The following is a 22,879-nucleotide window of genomic DNA, read 5'->3' as shown; positions in this document are numbered from 1 at the left end:
AACCTGGCTGGAGGCCACAGAGTGTAATTATATGTAGCATTTGGTTACGAGGCAAAGGATCATTAGCTTCCTGGGGCACCCGCTGCTGGCTTCCTGCGCCTTGACATCACCCTTTTGCAATATCCGGATGTGACTGCATCGGAGCATAGGAAGCTGCTGTATACTGAGTCAGACCCTTGGTCCATCTAGTTCAGTATTGTCTGCACAGACTGGCAGCAGCTTCTCCAAGGTTGCAGGCAGGACTCTCTCTCAGCCCTATCTTGGAGATGCCAGGGAGGGAACTTGGAACCTTCTGCACATAAGCACCCAGCTGCTCTTCCCAGAGCAGAAGAGCACTACACATGCTCACATGTAGTCACCCTTCCAAATGCAAACTGGGGCAGACCCTGCTTAGCAAAGGGGCCAAGGTATTCTTGCCACCACGAGACCTGCTCTTTGGGGACAGGGATCCATCTTTCTTTATTTTTTATTTCTCTGTGTAAACTGCTCTGGGAACTTCTGTTGAAATGCGGTATATAAATATTTGTCGTTGTCATTGTGATCGGCTTATGTCATCATCACATATCATTCTAGACCATTTCAGGATTACAAGAAACACCGCCACTTAAACAGCCACCAGCTGAAAGTCACTGGACCAATTGCTGATGCTGGCCAGTAAGTTCCCCCGACCCTTTTTTGCTCCACCCCCTCCTCTCGATTTCACAGTGAATGTTCACATTCAAGAGCACCCAAACTTGGAATATGTTTCTCTCATTCCAGAGCTGGAATCTTTCCTGCCGACCACAACCTGTTGCCTGGAACGCACCCGGGCTGTGCAAAAACAGAGCAAGCCATCCCCGACCCAACTCTCGATGCTGCCACTCTCTCTGGAGAAATCACGTTTGATCGTCAATAATCTAGAGCTAAAAGGGTAACATCTGTTTTGGACAAACTGTAATGAGATTTAAACCCCAGGTGGAAGGAGAACTCTGCAGTAATAAATGACTCGCTGTTATGTCTAAATAGTTTTAATTTTTTGGTTGGCAGAAATAGCTGCCTTTCCCCCCTCGCTCTTTACCTCGGGCCCTTCTTTGCCAGCAATCTTTTTTCTTGTTGTTTAATGATGGCTATTAATTTCCAGGATGGCAGCTGGAGCAGCAGAACGAGTGACGCTTGAAATGTGAATGCCGGCCGTGGAAGGTGTACGAGCCACCAAGAACTTTGGTTCTGTCAGGATTTGGAGGCTTCCTGAAAAAGGTTCTCCTTGGGGCATTCAACCTGCTACCCCTGCTGACTGAGCAGAGAGGTACCTTTTTCAAGTGGTGGTTCTCTTCTGTTGAGCGGAGGAGAGCAACTGGCCCTCTCCGTCCCCAGCACAGTATCCCTCCAGTGGCTGTTGCTGGGGTCTAGCTTGTGTTTCTTTTTGAGATTGTGAGCCCTTTTTTAGATTGTGGGCCATTTTTTGTTTGTTTGTTTGTTTATAAATGTATAAGTCGCTTTGGAAATGTTTTGTTGAACAGCGGTATATTTATCATTTTCGTATTCAGCCTCTCTTCCTCCTTGGAGTGGGAAGAAGCCCTCAACTCAGTGAAGCTCTTCTCACAATCCGTGAGAAGAGCTTATGTCGGGTCTGTGGGGAGAGCGGGCTTAGCCTGGGAAGAGCACCTGTATGCTTGCATGTGGAAGGTTCCAGGTTCTCTCCCTGACAGCATCTCCAAGACATGGCTGAGGGAGACTCCTGCCTGCAACCTTAGAGAATAAGGACGTGCAAATTGATTCAGCTCAAATCTAGGTGATTCAAATTTGGATCGAATCACCCCTTAAAAGGGCAATTCGAATTTGAATCAAATTTTCAAATCCAATTCAAATTTGATTTGAGATCCGTTTGCTACCTTTAAAAAAAACCTTTGAGGCCCCTGATTGGTTGAAAAAGGCACCACAACAGAGCAAAATAGATTTGAATCCAATTTGAATCCAAATTAAATTTTCGGACCCGATTCCAATTTGATTCGAATTCGAAACGAATCCAAAAAGAAATGTCACGAACCTCTTTATTAGAGAAGCCACTGCCAGTCTGAGTAGACACTAGTGAACTAGGTGGACCAGTGTTCTGACTCGGAAGAAGGCATCTTCCTATGTCTCTATGAGAGCCCTCCTCCTCTGGTTGGCCACTCCCTGGATCCCCCCAAAAGAAGGCTTGCTTGGACCGTGGGGGCAGTGTCTTGTTCCTGCTGGCAGCCATTTGCCCCACAGTGGCCCTGAGCATCACTGTGGAGAACATGTGACTGCTGGCAGAGCAGCGGCTAGGCCCCATCTTTCCTGCGGGTCAAATACAGGCATCGACAGTAGGCCATCCCTCCCAGCAGCTGCCCAAGGGTGCTGTTGGCCAACACGGACTCTGTTTAAGTGCCGAAATGCCCACAGAGCTCTGTGTACTCAGATACAGCCCCCATATGCGCTGTGAAGTGCCCACCCTGCTGTTTCATACACGGCAGTCGGTGCGGTCTGTTGTGGACTCGGGCTAGCGTAATCGTAGGGCGATTGCTTTTGTCTACTCTGTCCTGTGGCCAAAAGCAGAAATGTGATCTTGTTGAAGAGAAAGAGAAGACAAGCTGCAGCAGAGCAGGCGGGCAGAGGGGGCGATCTAGAGCTTCCCACATCAGGTAACGAAGTGGGTGAGGCTTCAGTCAGTGAGCCTTTTTATGGAGATCAGGATATGACAAGCACGTCCATGCAAGGTCAGAGAGGAGGTGAAACCTTCCCCCTGGCCTCCTCCACTCCTTGTTGGGCTTTTCTGAAGAGTGTGGTGGAGCAAAGGGAAACAATCCACAGGGAGCTGCTTTCTGCCGAGTCAGACCCTTGGTCCATCTAGTTTAGGACTGTCTACACATACTGGCAGCAGCACCTCCCAGGCTGCAGGCAGGAGTCTCTCCCAGCCCTATCCTGGAGATGCTGCGAGGGAGGGAACCTCCGACCTTCTGCCTGCAAGCCTGTAGATGTTCTTCCCAGAGCGGCACCATCCCCTAAGGGGAAGATCTTCCAGCGCTCACCCATGTAGTCTCCCATTCAAATACAAACCAGGGTGGAGCCAGCTTAGCGAAGGAGACCATTTGTGCCGGCTACCCCAAGACCAGGTGTTCCGGATCATCCATGGGACAAGGTGTCCATCCATCTCAGGCAGCAGTTTATGGGGCCACCTCCAAGATTTCCTCCGGCCCTCGCTTTTTAAAGGAGGGGGCACACAAGCGGGGCCTTGGACGCCCCACTTCAGGTACCCAGTGGTCTTGAGCCACTGCTGGAGCAGAGACTGCTCAGCCCCAGCGGGCCGGGCTGGCTCTGGCTTCCCGGCTGCAGCCCTCCGGCTTCCCATCTGCACAGGCGGGACTGGAGACCTCGTTCCACGAAGGGCTGGGAGATGTTTTGAGTCTTGGGAGGGATGCCTTGCCTCTGGCACAAAACGGGCCTGCATGCCCCGAAGTTTCCCGAGAGGAAGAGGCGAGGCAGCCTCCTCCGTCTGCAGGGAGCCATTCAGCTCGGCACTCGGGGGCCGGGAGCGAAACGGCAGCATCTCAGGTGATGCAGATAATCGCCTTTAAGCTGCTGCTCAAAATATCCCAAAGTCAAGTAAAGGAGGGATTATACGGCCTAAGCCACTGTTATTGCCAGTGTGTAACAGACTTATTCTTCCAGCAAAAGTGGGGGGGGGGGAGGAGCTGGGGCAGGCGTGCTCTGAAGACAACCCCCTTTTCCTCGGGAGCTGGAGCCGGTTCTCCAGTTGCTGTGCACAACTGGAGCTGGCCCCCCCTTGCCCTTGATGTAAATCATTCCGCATTTTGAAATGGCAGCCATAAGGAGCGGTGGGCCCCAGATACAATTTCAGCAGGTCAACAGAAGGGGACGTAGGCAGCTGCTGTGTGCCGAGTCAGGCCATTAGGAACATAAGAACAGCCCTGCGGGATCAGGCCCAAGGCCTCTCTGTCTGTCTCCCACAGTGGCCCACCAGATGCCTCCGGGAAGCCCACAGGCAAGAGCCGAGGGCATGCCCGTCCTCCTTCTGCTCCTCCCCTGCGACAGGTATCTAGAGGCATCTAGAGACAGAGGTGGCCTATAGCCCTCAGACTAGCAGCCCCGGAGAGACCGGTCCTCCATGAATTTAAAACCACCCAGGCTGTTGGCTGTCAGCACATCTTGTGGCAGAGAATTCCATAGGCCGATTATACAGAGTGTGAAAAAGTACTTCCTTTTGTCAGTCCTAAATTTTGTGGCAATCAGTTCCATGGGATGGCCCCTGGTTATGAGAGAAGGAGAAGCCCTGCTGGACCAAGCCCAAGGCCTTTTAATTCCAGCAACCTGCTTCCCACAATGGCCTAATAGATGCCTTTGAGAAGCCCCAGGCAAGAGATGAGGGCATGTCTTCTCGCCTGCTGTTGCTCCCCCTGCAACTGGTATTTATGGACCATTGGTCCATCTAGCTCCGTACGGCAGAGAGTTCTCCAAGGTTTCAGGCAGGGGTCTTTCCCGGCCTACCTGCAGACGCCAGGGAGTGAACCTGGGACCTTCTGCACACAAGCAGATGCTCTTCCACTGAGCGATGGCTCAAATCCCTTAGGGGAATGCCTTGCAGTGCTCACAGGTAGTCTCCCATCCAAATGCAAACCATGGCAGACCCTGCTTAGCAAAAGGGGACAACTCATGTTTGCTGCCACAAGACCAGCTCTCCCACCCTCACAATGGAATCAGACCATCTAAGCCTAGTGACCACCTACAGCCATCGAAGCTTAGCCTAGCTAGGGTCTTTACATGACTCCCTTTTAACCGCAGATACCAGCGATCGAACCTGGGACCTTCGGCATGCAAAAAGCACATGCCATATGCCGCTGAGCTAAGGCTCTCCTTAAAATGACAGCATGTTGTGTCTGGAAATACTTTCGTCTCAAGCATGATTGGGTGAGTTGGGCAAATACCTCCTTGACATGAAAACGAGGAGCCCTGCCTTTCTTTTCCTCATGAAATGTGGATGGTGTGCATACCTCTGCTGCAACCACTCCCCACCTCCACTGGGGGCATCACTGAGCCAGCCCTCTCCGCCTAAGAGGATAGAGATCGTGGGGAAAGCTGCTGAGTTCAGCCAACCAATGCAAGGGGGCATATTCACATTATACTTTTAAACTGGTCCAGACAGTGAAGTCTGGGGATTTTAGATTCATGAATTGTCCCCTTTGCTCAACAGGGATTGCCCTGGTTTGCATTTGAATGGGAGACTACATATGAGCACTGTCAGATATTCCCTTTTGGGGATGGGGCCACTCTGGGAAGAGCCCCTGCATGCTTACATGTAGACAGTTCCAAGTTCCCTCCCTGGCAGCATCTCCAAGATAGGGCTGAGAGAGACTCCTGTCTGTAACCTTGGAGAAGCTGCTGCCAGTTTGGGTAGACAATACTGAGCTAGAGGGACCAATGGTCTGACTCAGTAGAAGGCGGCAGCTTCCTATGTTTATTGTAGTTTTGATATTTGTGATGGCCGGTGACTAAATACAATAAAGTTATGACTAAGAAAATGGCAACAAATAAGAATACCAGAGATATTGGTGTTAACATGTTTGGGGTAGCTATTAACGGATTAAGGAAAGGCCTATATCTCTCTTCCCCTCCTTTCTCATGTCAAATCTGAGAGTTCTTGTTTTGTCACTAGTAATTTATCGTATCGAGTAGGGATTTGCCAAAATGCGATTCGGCTTTTTATTTATTATTATTTCTTGTTTACACGGTCAGACAGGTGTTATTGACTGGTTTGTTTTATCCAGACATCGAGTCCTTCCCAAGGACCTGGGATGGCTGAATTTTATCGTCAATTGTTATAGATATCGTCGCAGAATATAGGCTGTTCCCAGTAAAGCTGCTTTTTGTAATTGGCTGATGGTGATTTCTGTGGCCCCTATGGTGTTGAGGTGCTCTTCTTCATCATCATCATCATCATTATTATTATTATTATTATTATTATTATTATTATTATTATTATTATTATTACTGGAACAGCTTGGCATTCTGGGTAGACCAGAGCTGGGCGTCTCTCGCAAATCCAGCTCCTGCCGTCGAGGAAATGGAGCGCGAATGTTAACTTGCTGCCCACAGGCCACTGAGCGGCTACCAGCTGGGAACGTTTCTCGGCTCTGCGGGATGACACTGGTGATTGATGCGCCTCCAAAAACACAGTGCCTGTTGCGCTGACCTTTCTGCAAGCAGGGGCTGCGGCTGCCTGGGAAAAGAAACGCGTGGCTGTGCCCATCCTCTCCCTGGCAGACACCCCATCCTTCGCTGCATCGGGGGAAAAGGAGAGAGGGCAATTTGCTTCTCAGTGGATGACTCTGCTGCCCCCATCTTTGGTAGCAGTCTGTCTACTTCACCTCGCCTTCCTGTCATCTTTCCAGTAGGATTTGCCCTCTGCTTGTTTTCCCCCTGTGATTTCCTTTTTGCCAGGTACCTTTGCTCTTCCGAGAGCATCTCCTCTCCCTACTTTCCATGTTCTGTCTTGCATCACCTTACATCTTGAGAGGAAAGGCTTTGTGGAATCTAGAGACGGGGGCAAATTTGGAACTGGGGGACTCTGGACTATACATTCCCCAGTTCAGAATGTCTTGCTCCATCTGTAGTCCTACTCGTGAATGTCCTACTCCTGCTTGTAGGCTTCCAGTGGCATCTGGTGGGCCACTGTGTGAAACAGGATGCTGGACCAGATGGGCCTTGGGCCTGATCCAGCAGGGCTGTTCTTCTGTTCTTATCCCAGGACAAGCCCAGACCATTTTGAATTCAGCTCTGTTCCTATTGCCTTGTGCTGTGGTTAACGCCCCACCTTTCACTCCATCCTTCCCTGCCACGCCCTTCCCTTCTGCAGTGGCAGGACAGTGGCGGCAATGTTCCTCCCTCGCTCTCTTCTGGTACCTTGAATGCTGTAAAAGCAATGTACTCAGTGCAAGGAGCTCAGGGAAATGTAGTTCTCCAGGGCTCCTAAAACTCAGGAACCACCGAAAACTGTGTTTCCCAGGGCCCTTGCACTCAGGACACCTCTGCTACAGTCCCGATAGAGGGAGGGAGGCTTTGCTCGCACCCTTGACATTCCCAGATGAGTTTGTGAAAATGGGAGTGAAGGGATTTACAGAGGGCAAGAGGATCACGGAGTTTGGGAGAGCTGATTGAAATCTCCATTGTGCTGCTAGTAACATCACTGCGAGGGCAAGAGGGTGTCCAAATTGGGTTCAGAAAAGACCATGTTGTATTTAGAAAATACTTGGGTTGTGCCATGCCCCGCTGTGAACGGAGGCCAGGGGAACTAGCTCACCGTTTGTGGAAAGCACACAAGTGTGAAAGGGCTACAATTATGTTTCTGGGTCGCGGAAGGGGAAAGCTGAACATGGACTTGGACTAGTGTGCCAGAATGTATGGAGTATTTCACCCAGACTCTCTGAGTTATGTGGCATGTATAATTTGAATGAAATGAATGAAGAACACAATGTGACTAAATAATCTAGACACGATTATGTCTGTACATGTGACACATGTATAAAATTGGGGTTGAGTTCTCAAGTATCCCTTTTCTAGATTATTTAGTCACGTTGTGTTTTTCATTCATTTCGTCCAGTATATCACGTGGCTCCTGTTGAGTTTGCCAAGTGTATAATTTGAAAACATTTGCTATATAATAAATTTGTATATTTGTTTGCTTTGAGTCATTCAGCTTTTCATGGGGAGAGGCAGAGAGCTGTATCAGGCCCTGAAGGAATTGGAACATAAGAAGAGCCTTCAGAGAGGAGAGTTGGTCTTGCGGTAGCAAGCATGACTTGGCCTCTTAGCTAAGCAGGGTCGATCTTGGCTTCATATGAATGGGAAAGTGTGAGCACTGTAAGATCTTCCCCTCAGGGGATGGAGCTGCTCTGGGAAGAGCATCTAGGTTCCAAGTTCCCTTCCTGGCATCTCCAAGATAGGGCGGAGAGAGATTCCTGCCTGCAGCCTTGGAGAAGCTGCTGCCAGTCTGTGAAGACGATACTGAGCTAGATGGACTGACTCAGTATATGGCAGCTTCCTATGTTCCTATGTTAAGAGCCGTACTTGATAGGGGTTCTAGAATTGGGACCACCCCGCCTACAGAGCCGCCTGGCCTGTGTTTAAGAGAGTCCAGGAAGGAAACTGTGTTCACCGCTGTAGCAAAGAGTAGCCTAGGGCAGGGATTCTCAACGTTGGGTCCCCAGATGTTCTTGGACTTCAACTCCCATAATCCCCAGTCCCAGTGGCCTTTGGTTGGGATGATGGGAGTTGAAGTCCAAAAACATCTGGGGACCCAGCGTTGAGAATCCCTGGCCTAGGGAACCAGTTAGAGAGAAAGTTCAGTTGAAACATCCTACCTCACAGGGCTTCCCGACACCCCAAGAAAGGCTTCCCGCATAGATATTCTCAAGTGCTCCTGAGACTTCTCCAGCAGGGTAGCCCTCAAGCAGAGGCTTTGTTGTATCTACCGCACACAGATACACTCTTATGTAGGTGCTTACATTTGTCCATGGACTGCGAGTGGCCGGAGTGCTTTCGAATCTATTTAAGAACCGGCATTTCTGCTCCATGCACAGAAATTAAAGAGATCTGTGGGAGGCCCATTTCAGAAGGAAAGTGCTCTCCTCCCTCTCTTGAAAGGGAAGCTGAGTCACCGCGTCTGCAACGAGGGGCCTTTGTCTTAAGACGCTTTAACTCGTCGCCTTCATGTGCGGTAGCTTGGCTCCCAGCTGGGCTCACCCCAGAGAGCTCGGCGTTCTCTTGGAACTTAATTCACTGCCAGCTCAGTAATGTTTTCTGCTCGACTCTTGTAAATGCCCTTTAAAAAAAAAACATAGCCAGTCAGCTCCTCCTATCATCCTGTATGGATGTGTGGTGCTTTCGGCTTTTAATGGAATGCTTCCTGTGGGTATACATGTCAGCCATTCTTCCTGCATGAAGCCATAATGGACTATTTCTGGGCCAGTTGTCCAACTTCATTTTTAGTTTCCAAAAAATAAATTTTTAAAAACGCTTGTTTCTAATAGGCCAGGCCAGGTCACTGTGTCTTGGTCTTAATTTTCAACAACATGAAAGTTTTAAAATATCCCCCCCCCCACTTAGGCCATTAAGAACCGATTGATTAATTTCCAGGAAGTGCTTAAATCTTGTTTTTGGTGCTGCAGATTTAATGACTTAATCCAGGGGTTCTGAAACTGGGAACCACAGATGTGAACCTCCCCTGCTAACTGGGCAAAGAGGCACCTTTTACAGTGGTGATTCTCTTTATTTAGCAGGGGGAGAGTAACTGGCCCTATCCACCCCCAGCACAGGACCTCCAGTGACTGTTGCTGGTGTCTATCTTGTGTTTTTTTTTAGAATGTGAGCCCTTTGGGGACAGGGAGCCATCTTATTTATTTATTATTTCTCTGTGTAAACCGCCCTGAGCCATTTTTGGAAGAGCGGTATAGAAATCGAATTAAGAATAATAATAATAATAATAATAATAATAATAATAATAATAATAATAATAATTGGACTGCATAGTAATGCAGGAAGCAACCTCATCTTATCTCTCCTAGGAAGCTGCCTTCTGCCAAGTCAGACCATTGGCCCATCTATTATTATTATTATTATTATTATTATTATTATTATTATTAATCCCCCCAGTGAGGCACTACCTTGGCGTAATTGTGGGGCTTGTGTGCTCTGATGAAGGTGAGAGCTATGCCAGAGGTCCAACCATACTGGACAGGTCTCACCAGAGGAGCCAGACAAAGAGTGCCTCTCCCATCAACAATATGGTGAGACGTAACTTTAATAAATCTATACCGGATCGGTCGTCGCCCGGGTCAACAAGGACCGCGCCAGATGCTATAGTCCCTGGACATCTGGTGGCAAGTGGGCAACAGGACTCAGGATCTTCAGTTGAGCAACCAGGGCTGGAGACAGCAAAGTTACTGGAAGAAACGTCGCTTAACTGAAAAAAATATACGGAAAATGCCAACAAGGAAATAATGATCTGCTATTACAAGTCTAGTCCAACTAGAAGAGGTTATTTAAAAAGAATGTAAAAAATCACCAAAAACAAAGGTCTACAAATTGAAATTGAAAGGCTGTGGCAGAAAAAGACCAAAATAATCCCAGTGGTAATTGGCGCCCTGGGTGCAGTCCCAAAAGACCTTGAAGAGCACCTCAACACCATACGGGCCACAGAAATCACCATCAGCCAGTTACAAAAAGCAGCTTTACTGGGAACAGCCTATATTCTGCGACGATATCTATAATAACCAACAGTATTGATGATAAAATTCTGGCATCCCAGGTCCTTGGGAAGGACTCAATGTCTGGATAAAACAAACCAGTCAATAACACCTGTCTGACTGTGTAAACAAGAAATAATAATAATAATTTGATTTCTATACCACCCTTCCAAAAATGGCTCAGGGCGGTTTACACAGAGAAATAATAAATAAATAAGACAGATCCCTGTCCCCAAAGGGCTCACAATCTGTCTCAGCTTTGTCCACACAGACGGGCAGCAGCCCGCCAAAGTTTCAGACAGAAACCTAACGTTAATGTGTAATCATTTCCCCTTCATTCACACAGGTGGAAATTCCTCTCCCAACATGGCACCTGCTGGGACATACACATTTATAAACCAAGTAAGTAACCTTTTCTTCTTCTTCAAAGCTATTGTGTTTTAATCATATCCAGATTTAATGCATTTTAAAATATGTGGCCAATGCATGTTGAAATCTCAGGCACCAGAAGGGGGACTATCAGCTTTCCAGTGTTTGGGGGTGTGAATCAAGTGTCCTATAGAAACTCCACGGTTCTCCTCATGACTAGGAGAATAATATGTTATGCAGATAGGTGTGTGTTTTTTTTTAAGCAGAATGATTTTGAAAAGGGGGAAAAACAAGAGAAGCCTGGAAATGTGTATAATATATACAGGTTGCAGAATGCACATAGTTCTAGAAGCAACCATTTTAGTACCCCAACCCCTGTGGTATTCTGCTTGCAGGATTTAGCATTGCAGTCTGGGATGGTGCCCCATGGAAGCCATCCCCTCCCCTCTACAGTAGCTTCTGAATAGGCATTTGTGCCCCACCGTCGTGTTCTTTTCCCTAACCAAGAACATTGTGAGAGGTCTGCAGCTCTATGCAGACAACTTAAGCTGGAAATAGGTTCAGAGGCGAGCAATAAAGTGGGGGAGGGGGTCTAGAAACCAAAAACCAGTGAGGGGCAGTTGAAGGAACTGGGTCTGTTTAGTAGGGGTGTGCATGAATGGTTGCTTGCGAACTGGTTTGCCTCAAACTGGGGCCGGTTCGGAGGTCCAATCGCAGACCGAACCGAACCAGGCCCGGTTCGGGTGAAACGGTTCGGCAGCCGTAAGGGGCAGCAGTAAGGGGCAGCAGGGTGGTGGTGGTGGTTATGGGAGCCGCCTTCAAATATCTGTAAGGCTGTCATGCAGGCGGAGTGGTGGACTTGTTCTCTGTTGCTCCTGCGGTCTCGGATCAGTGGGTTGAAGGAAGCAGATTGAGGCTAAACATAAGAAGGTCCTTATTGTAAGAGCAGATGGACAGTGAAACAGTTTGCCTCATGTAGGGGTTGGTCCTCAAACGGAGGCTAAACAGGCACTTCTGTCAGAGATGCTGTGGTGATTTATTGTGCTGAGCAGGGAGTTGGTGCAGACCAGGGGCTCCCAACCTGTGGTCCTCTAGCTGTTGCTGAACTACAACTCCCATCATCCCCAGCGGTTCAGCAACATCTGGAGGGCCACAGGTTGGGAACCCCTGGTCTAGAAAGACCTCTAACTCTAAACTCTGGAATTTAGTCTGTGTAGATCTCCCAGATATAGTATCTCCCAGATCCAGAGAGATGCACATCGATGCAAAAAGGAACCAAAGATCTCTTCTGATAAGGAATTTGCAACCCAAATTTTGCCATCCTGCCTTTGGTCCAACCCTCTAAGTTTCATCCCCACTGTAATTAGGCTCAGCTACGTGTAACTGAAATAACTGCATATTGTTCCCCTCCATTTCCCTCTCTTTTCTCTGCTGTTTCCATTGCGTTAAGATCTAGATAGTGATCCGCTTAGGGCAAGGATTTGGCCTTTCATTTTTTGTGAATGAAACAACTCAATGGAACTCAATACAATTTGTGTACACTCTAAGAGCTAGCATGCATTCCAGTACTGGAGAAAGTTAAAGGGCTACCAGGGGCCAATCCAGACAAAGGGAACTCCTAGATAAGACACTGTTGATCCATTTTACAGCCATGTCCACTTGCTATGGGAGGAAAGCACCAACCACACAGCATTTGACTTGACTAGTAAATACAGCTCAGCGTGGAGATGCTTCAGCACCATGAACAGCTCCCCACTTGGTCTGGGGTATTTCATCCCTGCCTCTCCTCTTGCTGAGTTTGAACCTGGTGGATCCTGACAGCTCATCAGTCTTGTGAACTTTGGAAACAACCATGATTTAATGCCTGAGAGCTAAAGTTAGACACATTCAGCCTTGAAATAAGGTGCAACCACAGCACGGCGGAGGTAATTAAAATGTTCAAACTCTACGGGTGTAGGCGGAGGGCTTGCTGATAGTTGACACCTGCAAGTCGAGATCAATCATGCTTTGGGTTGATTGGCTTTGGGATAAATCCATTGGTTTGTATGTAGCAAGGAGCTGCTCAGATAATCCTCCTCGGAAGATTAGGTAAAGGAAAACCTGCTTGTGAAGCTGGAGAGGAAAGCATCTGTGAGCAGGAGAACTGGCCTTCTGATGGCAAGTGTGAATTGTCCCCTTTGCTAAGCAGGCTCTGCCTTGGTTTGTATTTGGATGGGTGACTACATGTGAATACTGTAAGGTAACCCCTGCTAACGGGGCAAAGAGGCACCTCTTAACGTGGTGATTCTCTTTATTTAGCAGGGAGGAGTAACTGGCCCCATCCACCCCCAGCACAGGACCTCCAGTGACTGTTGCTGGTATCTATCTTATGTTTCTTTTTAGATTGTGAGCCCTTTGGGGTCAGGGAGCCATCTCATTTGTTTGTTATTTCTCTATGTAAACCACCCCGAGCCATTTTTTGAAGGGTGATATAAAAATTGAATAAATAAATAATACCCCTTAGGGATGAGGCTGTAACTCAGTGGAACAGCACCTGCCTTGCATGCAGAAGACCCCAGGTTCAATCCCGGGCAGCATCTCCAGGTAGGGCTGGGAAAGACCCCTGCGTGAAACGGTGAAGAGCCGCTGCCAGTCGGTGTTGACAGTACTGAGTTAGATGGACCAACAGCCTGACTCACTAGGCAGCATCCACAGTTTGGTGGTGGAGCATCTGCTTGGCATGCAGAAGGTCCCCAGTTCGATCCCTGCTGCATTTCCAGGTAAGGCTGAGAAAGACTCCTGCCTGAAGCCTTGGAGAGTCACTGCCAGTTAGTGCGGACAACAGAGAGCCAGATGGACCAATGATCAGGTAGAAGGCCGCTTCCTATTATCCTATTGGACGTTGGGCCAGGGAGGTGGTGTATACCAGGGCTACTCACTGATGGTTTGTGGCAGCCTGGAGACTCTCAGTTTGAATGTCTGCATGGGGTGTACATGTGTATAAATATATATGGAAAGAGCACATTGTATCTGGACTGGTCTGGAGATAGAGGGAACGCATCTGGTCTGGGAGGAGAGCTGGCCTTGTGGTAACAAGCATGAATTGTCTCCATTGCTAAGCAGGGCCCACCCTGGTTTGCATTTGAATAGGCACCCCTAGGGGGTGTGGCCACACTGGGAAGAGCATCTGTGTACATGCATGCAGAAGGTTCCAGCTTCCCTCCCTGGCAGCATCTCCAAGATAGGGCTGGGAGAGACTCCTGCCTGCAGCCTTGGAGAAGCCGCTACCAGTCTGTGAAGACAATCCTGAGCTAGATGGACCAATGGTCTGACTCAGTACACGGCAGCTTCTGATGTCCCTAATCTTGATTTCCCAAGGTTCTAGATTAGGCAGAGAGTTATTATTATTATTATTTTACATTTATATCCCGCTCTTCCTCCAAGGAGCCCAGAGCGGTGTACTACATACTTGAGTTTCTCTTTCACAACCACCCTGTGAAGTAGGTTAGGCTGAGAGCGAAGTGACTGGCCCAGAGTCACCCAGCTAGTTTCATGGCTGAATGGGTATTTGAACTCGGGTCTCCCCAGTCCTAGTCCGACACTCTAACCACTACAGCACGCTGGCTTTTCAGCGAATGCTCAGCACGCAGGCCTGTCTCAAATGTCTTGGCACTCCCGACACAGCTCGGAGCTCTTGTTAAGGGGGAAACCACCAATCTTGTTAATTTATAAAGGAACTGTTTGGATAAGCACCGGAATGAGTTCATTTTGTCATATTAACTCTCCTGCTTTGCACGGCGGTTAATGAAATAAAGAAATATGGCAGTCCCGGGCTTTTAAGCGTCTCCCCGCCTGCTTTGCATAATGGGCCCCACTGCCCAAGAGAAGGAACAGATCTGTCTGAAAATATCGTTTCGCTCCTCCATCATCCGGCTCGGGAGAGAGCTATGGACGGGCCAGCGAGGCCTGCTTTTGTTTTTGCTGACAGGATGGCATCTCGCCAGATGCTGAACGGTGCGGGAAGGTGGGGTGCAGATGGAATGGGATGGGATGGGATAAAAGAGCTAAAATTAAGATGCAATCCAATTTTGTCAGATGGTGGGGCGGGGGGGGGGCGGGGAGAACATGGTGGAAAGTTGTAGATCAGTCACGGTTTAATGGGGCTATATTTTACAGATAAATCAGATCTGCTGCTAATAGTTGTAGCGTTAACCCATGCTGGTTTTCCATACCAGCATGGTAAAGAAATGCCATGCTGGTATGGAGATTCCCATACCAGCATGGTATGGGGGTGTGTCGGGCGGGAGACTTTCCATACAGGAAAGTTGCCCCACCACCACCACCTTAAAAACCACGGCTAAAGGATGGAGCTGAGTTCTCTGCATGCCAGTAGACATTTCACACTGCTAATGCGCCTCTTTTCATGGCAAGAGTGAGAACATCGGAAGCTGCCTCAACCGGAGTCAGACCCTCAGTCCATCTAGCTCAGCATTGTCTACACTGACTGGCAGCAGCTCTCCAAAGTCCCAGGCAGGAGTGTCTCCCAGCCCTACCTGGAGATGTTGCCTGGGATTGAACCTGGGGCATTCTGCATGCAAATGTGCAGATCCTTTATACTGAGCTAGGGCCTCATCCCCTAAAGCAGGGGTTCTCAGACTTGAGTGCCCAGATGCTGTTGGACTTCCGCTCCCATAAGGAATCAGACTACATAATCATTCCCATATGGAATCAGGCTCCATAGGGAATCAGGCTCAATTTCACAGCATACTCTTTCCCACAGTGGCCAGCCAGATATATCTGGAAAGCCCACCAGCAGGATATAAAGGCGATCGCTGTCCCCTGCTGTTGCTTCCTGGGCTCTGGTAGTCAGAGGTTTGAGGAGACATTTCCAAACTGTAAGTGCTGTTAGACGTTGGAACAGCCTGCCTCATGCCGTGGCGTGCTCTCCTTCACTAGAGGTTTTCAAACAAGCAGAGGTTGGAAGGACCTCCATCAGGGATACAATAACAGATTCCTGCACTGAGCAGGGGGCGGGGTGGATTCAAAGACTTCTAAGGCCCCTCCCACGTCCAGCATTCCATTATTCGGGGATTGCGATTGCCTTTAATAGCCCGATCTCCCAGGAGGGTATTTCACTCCCTTTGAAGGCCTTCTAAACAGACAGCCATCACCTCATCTTGTAAATAAATACATCTGAAGCTTGGCTCCCAGGAATCGGCCTCGTCCAGGTACGGGACGGTGTCCTGGCAGCCACTGGGTAGCCTTTTCACCTTTTCTTGGTACAAAGCACTCTCCCGGCCATATGGAAACCGCTGGATATCCCAACAGTGCCATGGATCTGACAAGAAACACCAGTTTGGTTACTAAGAAAGTGAGAGAGAGAGAGAGAGAGAGAGAGAGAGAGAGAGAGAGAGATTCATGTTGCGGGGGGCAGGGGGAAAAGGGAACCAGTCTCCTGATATCAGCAAGAAGGTGCCTATTAATTTCAACTGCAGGCCGGCGGAGGGGCGGGAATCGCACTTTAACGAGGGGAAGGGATTAATCAAATAATGGCGGGGATGGTACTGGAGCTGTGATTCATGCACTTAAGTGTTTTGCTGAATTGGGGCCAACAGGGGATCGGCCTGGGTCACTCACTATCCCCTGTGCCACCCAACGGCAAGCAGAGATGCCATACCAGGTGGAATGCTGTAGTTGTGTGCCACGTGTTGGACGGGGGGTTGTCTAGGATCCCCAGCAGGGCTGGCAGCTCAGGTGGAGCTTTACAGGTGGAGAACGGCTTGATCTCCCAGCGTGGGGGTGGGCGTGGGGCAGGGGGGATGTTTGGCGTGAACGTGTGCTCTCTCGGGAACTCCTCTGGGAAGTTTCCTCCTGTCTGGAAGTCCAAGGGGATCCAGCAGAGCATGGTTGACAAACTCCAATAAGGAGAGAGCACGCTCGCCGATATTTCACACTGCTAATGCGCCTGTTCTCATGGCAAGAATAGGAGCATCCATAGCTGCCTCAGACTGAGTCAGACCCTTGGTCCTTCTAGCTCAGCGTTCTCTACACTGACTGGCAGCAGCTCGTCAAGGCTTCAGGCAAGAGTCTCTCCCAGCCCAACCTGGGGATGCTGCCAGGGAGGGAACCTGGGGCTTTCTGTATGCAAGCATGCAGATGCTCTTTCCCCATCCCCGCAGGGGAATATCTTCCAGTAGTCTCCCATTCAGATGCAAATTAGGGAGGACTCTGCTTAGCAAAGGGGAACATTCATGCTTGCTCCCACCAGACCAGTTCTCCGCCCTGCATACATATGTGCATTGAACGGAAGGCATGAATTGGGCTCCAGGCAGCCTTCTCATGTGGGGCTCGTTGATTCTAGGCTGAACCTAGGGAGCTGGGTTGCAGAAGGAACCCAAGGCAAAGTCCGGAAGGCATGCACACCGTCAGTTGAACAGCCTGCGTACTTCGAGCGTACTTAGCATAATAGCTCATCTGGCCCTGGCATGCCGAGATGCTCATTATGTGCGCCTTCCAGAAGCCATCTTTTATTTAAAACCGTCTCCCTTGTTTTGCACTTATCTGTCGAATCTTGGCTCGAGCGTCTGGGCACCAGCGAGCAAGAGAACCGCAGTTCTTTCAGCGGGCCAAGTTTCCAGCTAAGCTGACACGGCAGAAATGCACCTGATTGAGCCTGCACCAGCGTGGGCCAGCACATCGCCCCAGGGCATAGATGATGCAAGGGAGGTGAAAGCCAGCACTGACCAGAAACCCCCTCTCCACCACCACCACCACCCCAGTTAGTAACTGGCTTCCGCATCAGGCAGGCAAAGGAAGAGGAAAATTTGCCCCTAGCCCAGAGCAGGGAGTGGAGGGGGAAGTGAATGAGTGGAAGGCTGCAGAGACGGCCAAGGCGAGAGGACCTGGGTGTCTGATCCTTGCCTTTCTCCTCTCTTGAAAGCAAGAGAGGAGAAAGGCAAGGCTTTCACTGCCTTGACTTGAAGTTCAGCAAAACTCTGATGTTTTGGTTGTTGTTTTTTTAAAAAAAATCCCTGTAAGCAATATAGTTTCAGCTTCATTGTTCAGCATCAGAACTCAGAGGAGGCTGCAGAAAATGAGCTTGTTAAAATACCGTCTTGTCTGTCCTCTAGGATACTGCTGGATGAGGCCTGTGGCCAGAAGGGTCATGATGAGGGGAGAAGGGAGTCCAAGGGGTACCCCGGAAGGAGGCATCATCGGCCAAAGGGAAACAGCAAAGCCCTCCAGCTACAAGGAGTCTAATGCAGGCAAAGCGGTTCTCTTTACTACGTAATTTTGAGGATACAACATTACGCTTTATTAAAATAGATACAAACGAACTGCTCCTCAATTAGCGCACTGCATTTAAACTCGCCAGGCCGAACATTAGGAGCAGATTTACGTCTGACCGAGCAAAGGGGTAGAAGCTAGCGTCGATATTTCCATAAGTAAAAGCTGTAGGAACGTAAAGTTACTTTTAAAACTGAAAGCTGAAAATTCAGGGAAATGTCTATTTATGGCTGATCTATTTAGCAGAGAGGGGGAAACCGAGGATGGCAAAAGGCTACCCCTAATTGGCTAGTAATAGGGCTGGCCTGGTATGGATGCCAGTAGAGGCATCCAGTGGATTTTTGTAGTCTTTGGTATTATGATATAGGAAAGGAAATAGACCAGAAGTCCATCAGGCCCAGCAAACAGATGCCTGTTGGAAGGTCATAAAGAGGGCACAAAGGCAATAGCCTTCCTTGCGGTTGCTCTAATAACTGGTACTTACAGGTAGACTGCCCCTGAACACGGAGGTTCTACAGTAGCCCTCATGACTAAGAATTATAAACTATCCCCCATAAATCTGTACAATTCTCTTGAAAGCTGCCTATGCTAGTGGCCTATTCCAGGGCAATGAGTTTTATAAGTTGTTGTTTTATGGGACTGTGATTCTCCTCCCCCATTTAGGCAAGCCTGTCAGGGCCGTTAATGATAATCAAAGGAACACCGGGGAAGGGAAGGGGTATTCCTCCCAATCCGCCTGCAGTGGGACTAGAACTTGGAGCAAGGCCTCAGAGACTGATCTTAACGTTGGGATGGATTTCATCTCATAGCGCCACACAGATCTCTTTTCTGTGCTGCATGAAGATCTGGCCTGAACCTCCTACCAATAAATTCCTTGGGATGGCCCAGAATTCTAGCAGGTTGTGAGAGGCGACTCAAAGGCGTACCTCCTCTATGGTTGCCCCAGGCCTGTGGAATGCACTGCCTGCTGAGATAAGAACTGTTCCATCCCTGTTGGCTTTTAGCAAATCACTCAAGAGGCATCTCTTCAGCCGAGCTTTTTAGTTAGTTGGTGTTTTTAATGGCGATTTTAAATCCGATTTTTATTATATGTTTTAACTGTTGAATTGTTGGTTTGTTTCATGCTGTAAACTGCCTAGAGGCTTCGGTAGTGGGCAGTATACGAAATAAATAAATAAATGAGAGGGAGAAATACTCTCTTTCCATAGCATGCCTAACTTAATACACCTAATTTAATTCCACCTTTAGTGCACCCGTCATTCCAAACTTTCCCCGCTGGTATGTTTCTGAGACTATGGGAAACAGACTCCTATATCGGGCAGCAGCGATGTAGGAAGGTGCTGAAAGGCATCGTCTCATACTGTGTGGGAGGAGGCCATGGCAAACCCCTCCTGTATTCTACCAAAAGAAAACCACAGGGCTCTGTGGGCGTCCTGCAACCTTCTGCTTGTTAGTCAAGCATCTCCCCGCTGCGCCACTTAAAGTGAGCTTGTGGGTAGCATGCATGAATTGCCTCCTTTGCTAAGCAGGGACCACCTTGGTTTGCATTTGAATGGGAAATTACAGGTGTGAGCACTGTAAGATCTTCCCCTTCGGGGATGGGGTTGCTCTGGGAAGAGCGCCGGCCTGCTTGCATGCAGAAGGTTCCAAGTTCCCTCCCTGGCAGGATCTCCAAGAGACGCCTGAGAGGGCCTCCTGCTTGAAACCGTGTGGAGCCACTGCCAGTCTGTGTAGACAATCCGGAGCTAGATGAACCAGTGACTCGGTATATGGCAGCATCCTTTGTTAAAGCCACAGCACACCCTTTTCCCCACCTCGCCGTGCTGGCACCAGCACGGCACATGCATCAGTCATAAGATGAATGGCTGCTTCTCTGTCCTTTCCTTGGGAGGCTAGGGAGGGGCCCGCGAGGATCGGCTGTGCGTCAGAAGCTCTCCGGCAGCCCTGCTCTCTCCTCTGTGTTGAAACGATGGCAGAAACTGCTATCTCCGCGGACGGGCACGCGGGAGGGGAGCAGATAATGCTCTGGCATTTAGCGCGGCGCGCCAGAAAGCAGCCGTGCGTTATCTCGGCAACGGTTGTCTTGCTAGTCTGCGCACATTAAGCTGATAGATGCTGGTAGTTTACATGTGATAAGGGACTGAGTTTGCTGCCAAGAAGTTGGGCGCAACTAAAAAGCTCTGGAAACCAAGGCTCGGATCTCAGCAGTGGTGAAGCTCTCACTAGGCTGTAGCACTTTTGGATTTCAGGCGAGGGCGGATACGATTCCCCTGCCACTTCCTCCTTTCCCATGCCCAGCGACATTCCCTGCGCTTGCTTCCCTAGGCCCTAAAACCAGCACCAGCGTGGCGTAGTGGTTAGAGTGCTGGACGAGGACCAGGGAGACCCGAGTTCAAATCCCCATCCAGCCATGGAACTCAGTGGATGATTTTGAGCCAGTCACTTCTCTCTCCGCCTAACCTACCCTGCGGGGTTGTTGTGAGGATAAACATAGCCATAAACCTGCCTCTGGGCCCCCAGAATGGGACAGAAATGTAAAAATGCATAAAACAAATATGAATGCCTCTCCTGCCCCTCTGAAACTCAGCCAGTGGCAGCCACAGAACCTTACATAGGAACAAAGGAAGCTGCTATATACCAAGTCAAAGCATAGGTCTGACCATTACCCCTGCTAACTTGGCAAAGAGGCACCTTTTAACGTGGTGATTCTCTTTATTGAGCAGGGGGAGAGTAACTGGCCCTCTCCAGCCCCAGCACAGCATCTCTTCAGTGGCTGTTGCTGGTGTTTATCTTATGTTTCTTTTTAGATTGTGAGCCCTTTGGGGACAGGGAGCCATCTTACTTATTTAGTATTTCTCTGTGTAAACCGCCCGGAGCTATTTTTGGAAGGGCCGTATAGAAATTGAATAAATAAATAATAAAACAATATATAGGTCCATCTAGCTCAGTATTGTCTACACAGACTGGCAGCGGCATCTCCAAGGTTGCAGGCAGGCAGGTGTCTCTCTCAGCCCTGTCTTGGAGATGCCAGGGAGAGAACATGGAGCCTAGATACTCTTCACAGAGTGGCTCCATCCCCTGAGGGGAATATATTGCAGTGCTCACACTTCTAGTCTCCCATTCATAAGCAACCATGGCAGGCCCTGCTTAGCTAAGGAGAACACAGGATGCTGCCATATACTGAGTCAGACCTTTGATCCATCTAGCTCCGTCTTGTCTTCACAGACTGGCAGCGTCTTCTCCAAGGTTGCAGGCAGGAATCTCTCTCAGCCCTATCTTGGAGCACTGCCAGGGAGAGAACTTGGCACCTAGATGCTCTTCACAGAGTGGCTCCATCCCCTGAGGGGAATATATTGCAATGCTCACACTTCTAGTCTCCCATTCATAAGCAACCATGGCAGGCCCTGCTTAGCTAAGGGGAACACAGGATGCTGCCATATACTGAGTCAGACCTTTGATCCATCTAGCTCCGTCTTGTCTTCACAGACTGGCAGCGTCTTCTCCAAGGTTGCAGGCAGGAATCTCTCTCAGCCCTATCTTGGAGCGCTGCCAGGGAGAGAACTTGGCACCAAGATGCTCTTCCCAGAGCGGCTCCATCCCCTGAGGGGAATCTCTTCCAGTGCTCACACTTCTAGTCTCCCATTCACATGCAACCAGGGCAGACCCTGCTTAGCTAAGGGGACAAGTCATGCTTGCTTCCTCAAGACCAGCTCTCTTCCCACTGAAACTTCCTGTCTGCCCTGCCCCTCTGTGACACCAGAGCAGCTCAACCAATCACGGTTTTGCCACAACCAAATGCCCTAGCACATTACCGTATATGTTAGAGAACATACATTATATGAGCGACAAAAGGATCGCAATCAGATCTCAGTTGCATCAGGGACATGACTCTTGAAATGAGGCCAAGCAGGCTGGAAAAGAGACTTCAGCAGTGCAGCTGTGAATGAGCTTTGAATCCAACATGGCAGCTGCCGTAGCAGAGTATAGAAGCCTCCCCCCCCCACCTGCTTTTTTGGCTACCCCAAATCAATACTCAGCATAATGCTTCTTAGTACTAAGTCCCTGTGGCCATTTAGCCAAATGTCTCATTTCATCAAGCACTTTGGACCCTGGACGGGCGGGGATTGCCCAGTGCCCGTCCCATGACGGATCATGCCTTTTTTTTGTGCTCACCAAGTGTAGAAGCTTGTCTAATTACATTTTTTTTAAAAGCATAGGGGGGGTTTTAATTGAAAAACGCATAACATCTGTGGCGGCTTCGCAACACCTGTGCTTGACAAGGACTGCTTTTCATAGCTGATTGTCTTGGTTTTTCCGTGGAGATAATGGCAAAGTCGCGCTTTTGTGGGGTTTTGTCTGAACTACTCGAGCAGCGCACGATACTCGGAGGGCAGGTAATTAACCGAAAATGCAAAATGAGAAGCACGATTCCTTTTAGAGATGGTGACAGTGGCATCAGTCTGTAGAAAGGAAAGCCCAGAGGCGAACAGAAAACAGCGCAGAGATGTCTCTCCTTAAAGGCACAACATGCAAATTGCAACCACAGGCAGTGTCAGGAGTTGGTGTGGGATCTTCAATCGTTTGTGTTGGGAAAGGCATGGGGTGGGGGGTGAGCTTGTGTTCGGATTCTGCAGGAGAGCAGGAAACAGAATGGGTAAATGTCTGACGCTTTTCTGAGCCCCTCTGCTGTCATTAAAAAAAAAAAAATCCAAGTTCCTAGTCCTGTTTTGAACAGGAGCCAACTGGGGCGATCAGTATCATCTGGGAGGAATGAATTCTCATTGCGATTTTTGACAAGATCTACTCTCCTGGAGATGGAAAACGGGTGATAGGATTGAAAGGCTCAAATGCTGGGCTTCTGGTAGCAGGCATGAATGGTCCCCTTTGCCTAAGCAGGGATCCTCCCTGGTTTGCATATGAATGGGAGACTACATGTGGGACTACGTGTAAGATATTCCCCTTAGGGGATGGGGCCGCTCCGGGGA

At 49.2% G+C, this 22,879-nt stretch overlaps 1 protein-coding gene and 2 long non-coding RNA genes across 9 annotated transcripts in view; 2 read left to right on the top strand and 1 right to left on the bottom strand.

Moving 5' to 3' along the window:
- LOC128336471 (uncharacterized) overlaps positions 1-12,547 on the top strand; it is a 47,034-nt gene extending 34,487 nt beyond the window's left edge. For both annotated transcript variants that reach the window (XR_008311981.1, XR_008311982.1), the window contains 5 exons: positions 574-654; positions 760-910; positions 1,121-1,285; positions 10,606-10,661; positions 12,278-12,547. This is a non-coding gene — a long non-coding RNA (uncharacterized LOC128336471). The remainder of the gene's footprint in view (positions 1-573; positions 655-759; positions 911-1,120; positions 1,286-10,605; positions 10,662-12,277) is intronic.
- The window catches only part of ELFN1 (extracellular leucine rich repeat and fibronectin type III domain containing 1), a 282,167-nt gene that overhangs the window by 8,809 nt on the left and 250,479 nt on the right, over positions 1-22,879 (bottom strand). The gene's annotated exons all lie outside the window — the stretch shown is intronic.
- The window catches only part of LOC128336472 (uncharacterized), a 42,861-nt gene continuing 33,357 nt past the window's right edge, over positions 13,376-22,879 (top strand). The window contains exons 1-2 of the long non-coding RNA XR_008311983.1: positions 13,376-13,476; positions 17,738-17,894. This is a non-coding gene — a long non-coding RNA (uncharacterized LOC128336472). The remainder of the gene's footprint in view (positions 13,477-17,737; positions 17,895-22,879) is intronic.

This window comes from Hemicordylus capensis, chromosome 13 (genome assembly GCF_027244095.1).
Source record: "Hemicordylus capensis ecotype Gifberg chromosome 13, rHemCap1.1.pri, whole genome shotgun sequence".
In the NCBI taxonomy this organism is placed as follows: Eukaryota; Metazoa; Chordata; class Lepidosauria; order Squamata; family Cordylidae; genus Hemicordylus; species Hemicordylus capensis.
Note: the sequence above shows the minus strand (reverse complement) of the source record. Positions and strands in the feature narration are given on the sequence as shown.